Below are 10,437 nucleotides of genomic sequence, written 5' to 3'. Positions count from 1 at the left end.
GCTAGCTGCAGGAGCCGCAGGAAAACGGGAGATCGCCGGAACGGACAGCACAGATCTGGGAACAGGGTATTGGTTTCCGGCTACAGACAGCGACTGAGGTATCTACGGTTGACCGGTATGGAGGGCCTCGAAGCTACGGAGCTTCTGGACTACTCCGTGGACCCACTAGAAGGGATCGCCATATTCGGAAACCCTAACGGAACTCCCGCACCAGCTGTTGAACATCCCGCCGCCCAGGACACCCTTCCGGTGGTTTCTCTGCCGTCTCCTTCCACATCCCCTGCTCTGGATGCCCTGCCCCTTTCACCAGGTACTGCCCTCCTTCTATCGCAATTATCACCCGACGCTCTATCTTTCGATTTGCCATCTCCGCCAAGAAGAGTACTCTCCTCCGCCCCTGTTGAGATTAGGGCAGCAGCTGAAATCCCCATCGCACATACCGAACACCAGGCGGCACCGGATAACACCATCACCCCTGTTGAATCTAGGGCTGCAGCGGAAAAACCCTTGGGCGAAGAAGGGATTAGACCCTCGGGCAGTTTCAGCACGCCGGCCCTCAATGCACAGCCCGCAAAACCCCCCTGGGGTCGTGGTCACCAACCCTCTCATAGATCACCTGACCGCTCCACTCTCGAAGAAGCGATCTAAGTGCATCAGAGAACCTGTCAAAGACATTACAGTATCATTCGGCGATCCCACAAACTTTGAGGAGACCATGCCACTGGCTTGAATGATTTTGGTTGGACATGTAAGGGGGCGTACCTTCACGGCGGAGAGATTGAAACTATGGGTGAAAGAAATTTGGGGCGCGCTATTCACTGAATTTCTGGATGTACAAGAACTCCCAAGGGGATGGTTCTCCCTCCACTTCAAAGAAGAGGAACACACGAATACTGTACTAGCACAGTACTGGCACATAGAAATGGCTCCGGTGCTATTGAAAAGGTGGAGCCCTCTATTTGATCCGGAACGCGAACAGATTGGAGCAGGCCCTCTTTGGGTGAGATTTTCGGGGTTGCCTCTACAATACTGGTCTGAGGAAGCATTCTTCAAGATTGGGAATGCTTTGGGAACGTATTTGGACCACGATCGATCCTACAAGGAGAACAACAAAAGAATTCTAGCTAGAATCCTGGTCCATATGGATACCAGGGAGGGATTACAAGAAAAGATGACCCTGAGATGGGGGAATTTCAGCAGATCGCAGATATTGGATTACGAGGGCGTTCCCTTCATATGCAATCGATGTCACCAAGTCGGTCACTTGTTCAAGGATTGCCCATTGAACAACAATCAGGAAGGATCTCCAAAACCGGCACCTGCGGTCACCAGCGGAACCCCCCCATCTATATCTCGTTCGCCACAGAGCAGTGCGGGACCCCAAGGCGAACCTGCAAAATTGGACAAGCGAAAGACAGCCCCGCCTTCGCCCCCGCTGACCAGGGCTCGGGCAGCAGCAGCGGCCACGCAAGTGTCGGGTATCTCTCCTATCCCTCTCTCTAAATCATCTGATATCTCATTTGCACTTGAAAATTCAACTGCATGCACTATGGTTCAATGCAATATCCCCCCTCCCCCTCCGTCGTCATCCACTGCTCCGACCACTCTGCCCCTTTCATCTCCGCCCCCCTCGCCATCATCTTCCCGTTCGACCCCATCCCACCCTTACTCCCTTCGCCCTCGCTCATCTCATTTGGAGGTCTCAGAAACCCTTTCCGGGCTGGGTATTTGATGAGCCCCAAAAATGGACAAATATTTGGGCTCATCCAACCTCCTAATTTGAATTAATCCACCATTCTCATTTGTTTATTGCATGTTTTTTATTATTTTTATGTTAATATAGTGAATTTGGTTAGTCATTATGCCAACAAGTCTAATGGGTGCTTTGTGTAGCCTTGTTGGTCAACTTGGAGACAAATTTGAAGGTCTTAATGAGCACTTGGCAGCCAAATTCGTGGGAAAACAAGCTAGAGGATTTGTAGGAAGGTGTCCCCCTAATTTATGGACCCTTACCTCGAATTCTCCACCATCAGCTTGGAGTTCAAAGGCCACCAAATTAATGAGCACAAGGGCAGCCAAGCAAGTCAAGTTGGACTGCTGTTAACTCCAAGTCTTGGGCAGCCAAGTCCCTAACTTTTAGGAGGACTGTTGGGTCCTCAAATTGTATAAATAAGAAGGCTTGGGGCCTCATTTTGGTTAGCTAGTGGTTGGTCATTTTTGTTAGCTAGTTGGTAGTCATGTTGTAGCTAGTTAGTCATTTCATTTTAGCCATGAGTCAGCTAGTTTGTAGTTCGATTTTTATGCAATAGAGTAGCTTTGCTTTCAGCTCATGTTCAAGCTCTCCTTATGGACAGTTTTGATGTACTTTTCATTTCTTGATTAATAAAGATGGATCCAGCTTTTCACCAGCTCTAAATCTTTCATGGGAGGTTGTAGTTCTTGGGGTTGGGCCCATCTCAAGCGCCCAGTACCTCCCTTGTTCATCCTTATGTGTCTTTGCTGCATTCTCATAATAAAATCTGCTATTTAGATCTTGCTTTGTTATGGCAGTTGGTTTTGATGGGTAACGTAGCTTTTTATGCTTAGAATCGATTGGTAGGAGTTTGTTATGCATTTAGATCTTTTGGAATTCTCTTTCTCACGTGAATTACATGGTTCTCTTTCCAAACAAAGCTGTTGTTCATTTATTTCATTGACAATTAGATTAAGTTAGCTAGGACTTGGTTTGTTTGCAAGAATTCATTGATTCGTTTAAATGAGCATTGTTCAGGGCATCTCTATCATCTTCATCACCTCCTCAAGTCCTATTTAACCTCTGCCTCACTCATTTACCCTCCAAACCTCTCACTTCCCACCTAGCTCCATCTCCTTCAACTCTCGTTGACATAGCCCTTTACCTTCCAACCTACTCCCTACACTCACTTCCCATCCTATTCTTTCACTTCTAAAGCCATCACCAGCCTTATTCCTACTTTACACATCTCCCCCTACCATTCCATTACTCCTCCATCACTCCAAACACTCACGGTAGGTCATCCTGTAGCCATTTTTAGACATCCTGTAGAAAACAGAGTATCCTGTAGGATCCTCCACAACCATCCTGTAGGAGGCCACTCTCTCAGTTGCTGAGCATCTGAATGCGAGGAACCTCTGTGGATGGATGCTAAGGATCCCTAGGGACCTCTCTTAGCCTCCCCAACCTATCCCACGCTTTCCTTCCTTCTCCATCCCATCTGCACAACCAAACCCTAGTTAGCACAAGATCACAATCATTCCACACACTTAAAGGAAAAATACAAAAACATAACTTTCATGATGCAAGTAGTTTAGATCCATGCATTCTTACTTATTAGAGGTAATGACAGCATTGGTAGAAGTTGCATTTACATTCCTTGCATTGCAGAGGACAGACTAGTTAAATTAGGGTTTCCTAGGTTTACATGCTTTGATTTGCTTTCGGTTCATTTTTGTCAATTAAAGTAGCTTTCCTTTGAGATTAGCTTTCATCCATCAATTAGCAAGCTTCTTCTGAGAGTCTATAGAAGTTGGCTTGAGCCCTAGCGGACTTGTGCCAGCTGACCAAGTGATAGCTGCGACAAGAGCTAGTACTTGTGCATATAGCACCGCCGCTTCCAAGTTTGTACGAACTACCGGGTTGATAAAATTAAGAGACAGGAAGCCCCAGGAGTTGTAGCATTATTGCTACAATACTGGAGCTCACCATCTTTTTGGCGTCGTTGCCGGGGAAGTGGCAGAGTATTGGTGATTGTTGCTATTCTTCTATTTTCTACTACAACCTTCTTCTAAGTAGTTTATTTCATTTCCATTATGCAATTTCATTTATGCAAAAGTAGATTAGCCTTTCTTGCTTTCCTAGATTAGTATTTCCTGCTTTCATAGATTAGCATTTCCTGCTTTCCTAGAATAGCCTTTCAATTCCGCATTTCAATTCTGCAAGCGTAGATTAGTGTTTCAATTTCGCAAGCATAGCCTAGCATTTCATTCTTGCAATTTCATTTGAGCAAAATAGATTAGTCCTTTCCTGCTTTCATTTCAATTTCACAAGATAGTTAGTTGCAGTTCAATCTATTTCATGCCTTGTAGGAGTAGAGATAAGTTAGAAAAATGATTTCACAACACCCCCACTGCTTCACACAGCCAACGTTCTTCTTCGATGGTTGTGATGAAAGAGCCCCTGGGTGGACATCAAGACATATCTGAAGAACCTATAGGGGAGAAGAAGAAGAAAACATTCCTCTGAAGCAAATGGCTACAAGCAGAAATGATTGGAGCAGTCCCTTGTCCAAAGATGAATTTGAAAATCAGATCGAAGGTTTCAAGAGTGATATGAGGCAGTTTCTTGCCATGCAACTGGATACCTTGCGGATCCAAAAGGAGAAAGAAGAAGCCAAGAGGGCTTTGGCCATTTTTTGTCCTAGGTGCACTAGAAAGCATCCTTGGAACGAATGTCCAATGCACTCTCTAGAAGTGTGTTTCATCTGTGAAGAATACCATCCTACAGATCAGTGCCCTTCCTTGCCCAGAATCAAAGCTACCTATCAAAGAGCCAAGGGAGCCACTGAATCACTCTGTTATATGAACCAAAGGATGCCACATGGACCCATACCCTACCAGCAGAAACTACAAGGGACACCCGAGACCTATTATGACCCTTACCAAGCCACCTTCATGCCTTCTTGGGGTCCCCCTACTCATCCTTCCTGGTTCACACCTCCTCCTTATTCCTTCACGGATCCATATTATGCCCAACCAGCTGCTCATTCGTTTCACTCTTATGCTCAGCCACAGCCTCAGTGGAATGCACCTTATCAGGAGTGGAGGCCCCAGTACAACTCTCATCCCACTCATTTTCCTCCACCACCTGCTCATCCACAACCATCGCCTCCTCCTCCACCAAGGCAACCCCAAATGCCTACCCAACCACAATGTCATCCATCTCCATCTCAGTTTCACACCTCCACTCAACTACCCGTACCATTTCCAAAACCATGCAATGGAGCAGCTCAACCCAATTGCAAATCTGAGGCACAACATGTGCAAATGATTCCTCGTGAGCTCAATGATGTTCACCAAAGCTCAGGAAAAGTAATGCAAAAAAGAGATCATCTTGAAAGCATTGAAGGACCAAAAGCAAAAGAAGATTCAAAAGAGGAGATCAAAGAACCATGGGCTGCACTTGATGAAGAAAAGAGATCAGAATCAGAGATCGAGAAAGCTTCCTCATGGTCACCATCAAATCCTCCATGTACTCAAGAGAAAGATCAGCAAAAAGAGGAAGATCAGAAGGTCATGATAGAAGGTGACATGAAGAATGATCCAGATCAGCAAAAGAACCAAGGATATCAAAGCTATATTGAGACATGGTTCCAAACAGTCACTAAGTTGCAGCAGTACTCTCTTCCTCATCTATGTTTGATCCATTCAAAGTCAGATCATTTTGGCTCTGAGATCTGGATACCTATCAGAGCATGCATTTCGAGCCTTCACATCATTTTTTCTCTAATCTCGATGTGCACATGGCTCCATTGGAAGTATTCTTATACTTGAAAATGATTTTGTTTTTTCAAGTAGGGTAGGGTAGAGAAAAAAAAACAAAAAACAAACAAACAAAAACAAAAGAAAAAAAAAAAAAAAAAAGAAAAAAAAAAAGAGAGAAAAAAAAAGAAAAAGATCTTTGGGTGAAAACCTCCCTTGGAGGCGCCCAAGGCAGGCAATTAGGGTGAAAACCTCAATGAGGCGCCCTAGTTGTTTTTCAAAAAAAAAAAGAGAAAAAGAAAAAGAAAAATAAAGCTAATCTCCATTTCATGTTGCAGCAATGACATTGCAGGTTAAAGGAGGACGTTTCATGATAGAAGGAGCACTCAAATCAAAGACAAAGGAGTTTTTGTGTCTTCTACAGGAAGCTTACAAAAAAAAAGCCAAATTGATCTCCAAAGAGGACCTGAAGGCTTGGAATATGTCCATGAGGCCTACACTCATCTATGTGTCCACTCCTCACCCCTTTTCCATCATTCTTTTCATGACATTATGCTTCTTTCCTCAAAACTGTGTTTTCTACAGGATGCTCTATATTTCTACAGGAAACATCCTGTAGAACCTTTGGACGAGCCAAATTCAATCTCAAAAATGAATCTAATGGTGGGAATCTGTTGATTAGGCCTACAAGCACTTGTGTGTCCATCCCTTGCCTTCATCCATCATTTTTTTCACCTCCTTGTGCCTCTCATTGTGCTTCTACAGGATCTTCCTGTAGAAATTGTGGGAAACTAGGCATGCATTTTGCAAGCATGGTAGCTTCCTCAAAGGTCCGAGAGTCCTCCTGCAGTCTTCCAACTCATCCTCCATCATCTCCATACCTGCATCACAGCAAAAATTCATTTTGTCATACCATGCAAACACATGCAAAATGCCTTGAAGCCAAAAACACATAGAGCAGAATTTGTTTTTGCCATAACTTGAGAACCATGCATCCATTTGACAAACCATTTTATGGGGGATTGTACAAGGTCGATTGCAACATGCCTGAGCAGTTTCATGCAATTCCGGTGCACGGTTTCCAAGAAATCAGCCTCCATCACCATCAGCCATTTTTGTATTTCCTCCATAACCGTGCATCCGTTTCAAAACCTGTTTCATGGGGAGATGCACATGGGTGATAGTAGCCTACCCAAGCAGTTTTAGCCGATTCCGATGCACGGTTTCCGAGAAATCGAGCTCTGAAATCTTCAGCCATTTTCCAATTTTCTCGAAATCCGTGCATCCATTGATCACGAATTTGCTATGGGAGATGCATCATGATGGTAGGAACATGTCCACCAAGTTTCAGCTCAATCCGGTTTGCCGTTTGGGAGAAATGGCAAAAAGAAGTTCTGGTTTGGTGAAGATGCAGCAACAGCAGCTTGAATGTGCAAATCTGAACGTGGAAATGAACTTTTGTTGCATGCATCCGTCCAGAGGGCACCTGCACATGAAAAAAGCAATCAAGGATTAGCAGCCAAGCCATATGCAATCAAGAAAACTAAGCATGCAGCAGCAAAATCAGAGAAGGCAGCAGCAAAGAGCTCACGGCAGCCATTCCACTTCGAGGTATCTCACAAACCCATTCTTCTATTGCATAAAATTAATTTGGAAACTACATGAATGAATGAAATGGTGAGATTAAGCCACGGATTAGCGAGGCTCAACCGATTGTCTTCTCTTGCGCTCAAGGCAAAAATCACGTAGCATGATCGACCATTCACGTGAAAAAAAAACACAGTTAATGGTAGTTGAACTCCAGTGAACAGGATGTCAATTAATTAACGAAGAGAAGAAGACGTGTATCACTGCAGTTTGAAAAATCTAGCGCACATGTTTTTTCCACCTCATCACAAATCACAGAGAAATTGAAGACGGCTTGGTTGAAACTCACGAACTGCTGTTCATCGACACTTTCCACGTCCTCAACTAAAGTGTGCACAATCAGTTAATTGGTTCTCTATCATCAACTCATTTGATGATTGTTTTATTTCTCTCCGAAATTGTTGCAATGATCATGATGCAAACATTGAGCCGTGGAAGTTTAATGACAGCTATGCTACGATTATGGGTGTTTATGGGTTTCTTTGCAGGGTATGCATTGTCACATCTATCTAAGATGTTCCAGAGCACAAAACAGATGAGGAACACGCTGAAACCACATTCTTGTTTCCAGGCATTGCCTTTTGCATTTTCTTTATTCTCAATGCACCGCTATGGAAAAAATCAGCTAATGTAGTTCCTTTCGAGACTATGTTTGCCTCAGTCCTTTTATGGTTTGGAATTTCTGTGCCAGCAGTTACTTTGGCTACAATGAGCCCACAATTGAAGATCCAGTGAAGACCAATCAAACCCCCAGGTAGATTCTAGAGCAAGTTTGGTATATGCAGCCCATTTTTTTCAATACCAATTGGAGGCATGCTGCCTTTTGGAGCTGTATTCATTGGACTGTTCTTCAGATTAACTTCAACATGGTTGCATTATTTCTACTATATATTTGGGTTCTTGTTCATTGTCTTTGTGATCCTCATTGTTACATATGTAGAGATCACCATTATCTTGTGCTACTTCGAATTGTGCCGTAAAAATTACAACTGGTGGTGGAGATCTTATTTGACTGCAGGCTCCTCAACATTTTACTTGTTTCTCTATGCCACATTCTATTTCTTCACCAAGCTGGAGATGACAAAACTTGTTTCTAGAATTTCATATTTTGGTTACATGCCCATCATGTCATACTCATTTTTTGTTCTGACCGGTATAATAGAATTCTATGCATGCCTTTGGTTTGTGCGGACAATATACTTGTCAGTGAAGATTGACTGAGGCTCTGCATGCAGCTACCATTTTTCAGAGGGGCCATTTAAATTTCAAGGTTTGGACATAATTTGATCATGGTTCAGCCTTCTACAGGAATATACTTGTGCACTCATAACAAGGCTGAATACTCAGTAAGAAAAGCAGCATGCAGTGAGGAAGAAGAGCAGAAAGGGGGAGGAGATGAAGGTTGCCACAGCAAAGCTGAAAGGAGAAGGAACCCCCAACCAAGCAGACCAAAACAATTGAAACGATTTCTACAGGAAGACAGAGTCTGTTTCTACAGGAAGACAGAACAGTTTCTACAGGAAAGTTTGAAAAGAGGGAAGCCAAAGGAGAAATCGGCCGAGATGCTAGCCAAGGGGAGAGATTTGGTTGCTCAGAGGATGAGCAACACTTTCAGTAGGGGGGTGATGATGAGCCCCAAAAATGGACAAATATTTGGGCTCATCCAACCTCCTAATTTGAATTAATCCACCATTCTCATTTGTTTATTGCATGTTTTTTATTATTTTTATGTTAATAGAGTGAATTTGGTTAGTCATTATGCCAACAAGTCTAATGGGTGCTTTGTGTAGCCTTGTTGGTCAACTTGGAGACAAATTTGAAGGTCTTAATGAGCACTTGGCAGCCAAATTCGTGGGAAAACAAGCTAGAGGATTTGTAGGAAGGTGTCCCCCTCATTTATGGACCCTTACCTCGAATTCTCCACCATCAGCTCGGAGTTCAAAGGCCACCAAATTAATGAGCACAAGGGCAGCCAAGCAAGTCAAGTTGGACTGCTGTTAACTCCAAGTCTTGGGCAGCCAAGTCCCTAACTTTTAGGAGGACTGTTGGGTCCTCAAATTGTATAAATAAGAAGGCTTGGGGCCTCATTTTGGTTAGCTAGTGGTTGGTCATTTTTGTTAGCTAGTTGGTAGTCATGTTGTAGCTAGTTAGTCATTTCGTTTTAGCCATTAGTCAGCTAGTTTGTAGTTCGATTTTTATGCAATAGAGTAGCTTTGCTTTCAGCTCATGTTCAAGCTCTCCTTATGGACAGTTTTGATGTACTTTTCATTTCTTGATTAATAAAGATGGATCCAGCTTTGCACCAGCTCTAAATCTTTCATGGGAGGCTGTAGTTCTTGGGGTTGGGCCCATCTCAAGCGCCCAGTACCTCCCTTGTTCATCCTTATGTGTCTTTGCTGCATTCTCATAATAAAATCTGCTCTTTAGATCTTGCTTTGTTATGGTAGTTGGTTTTGATGGGTAACGTAGCTTTTTATGCTTAGAATCGATTGGTAGGAGTTTGTTATGCATTTAGATCTTTTGGAATGCTCTTTCTCACGTGAAGTACATGGTTCTCTTTCCAAACAAAGCTGCTGTTCATTTATTTCATTGACAATTAGATTAAGTTAGCTAGGACTTGGTTTGTTTGCAAGAATTCATTGATTCGTTTAAATGAGCATTGTGCAGGGCATCTCTATCATCTTCATCACCTCCTCAAGTCCTATTTAACCTCTGTCTCACTCATTTACCCTCCAAACCTCTCACTTCCCACCTAGCTCCATCTCCTTCAACTCTCGTTGACATAGCCCTTTACCTTCCAACCTACTCCCTACACTCACTTCCCATCCTATTCTTTCACTTCTAAAGCCATCACCAGCCTTATTCCTACTTTACACATCTCCCCCTACCATTCCATTACTCCTCCATCACTCCAAACACTCACGGTAGGTCATCCTGTAGCCATTTTTAGACATCCTGTAGAAAACAGAGTATCCTGTAGGATCCTCCACAGCCATCCTGTAGGAGGCCACTCTCTCGGTTGCTGAGCATCTGAATGCAAGGAACCTCTGTGGATGGATGCTAAGGATCCCTAGGGACCTCTCTTAGCCTCCCCAACCTATCCCACGCTTTCCTTCCTTCTCCATCCCATCTGCACAACCAAACCCTAGTTAGCACAAGATCACAATCATTCCACACACTTAAAGGAAAAATACAAAAACATAACTTTCATGATGCAAGTAGTTTAGATCCATGCATTCTTACTTATTAGAGGTAATGACAGCATTGGTAGAAGTTGCATTTACATTCCTTGCA

Source organism: Pinus tabuliformis, chromosome 2_2, assembly GCF_031772625.1.
Source record: "Pinus tabuliformis cultivar Carrire ecotype Pingquan chromosome 2_2, CPIR1, whole genome shotgun sequence".
Taxonomy (NCBI): Eukaryota; Viridiplantae; Streptophyta; class Pinopsida; order Pinales; family Pinaceae; genus Pinus; species Pinus tabuliformis.
This window is presented reverse-complemented; position numbering follows the sequence as displayed.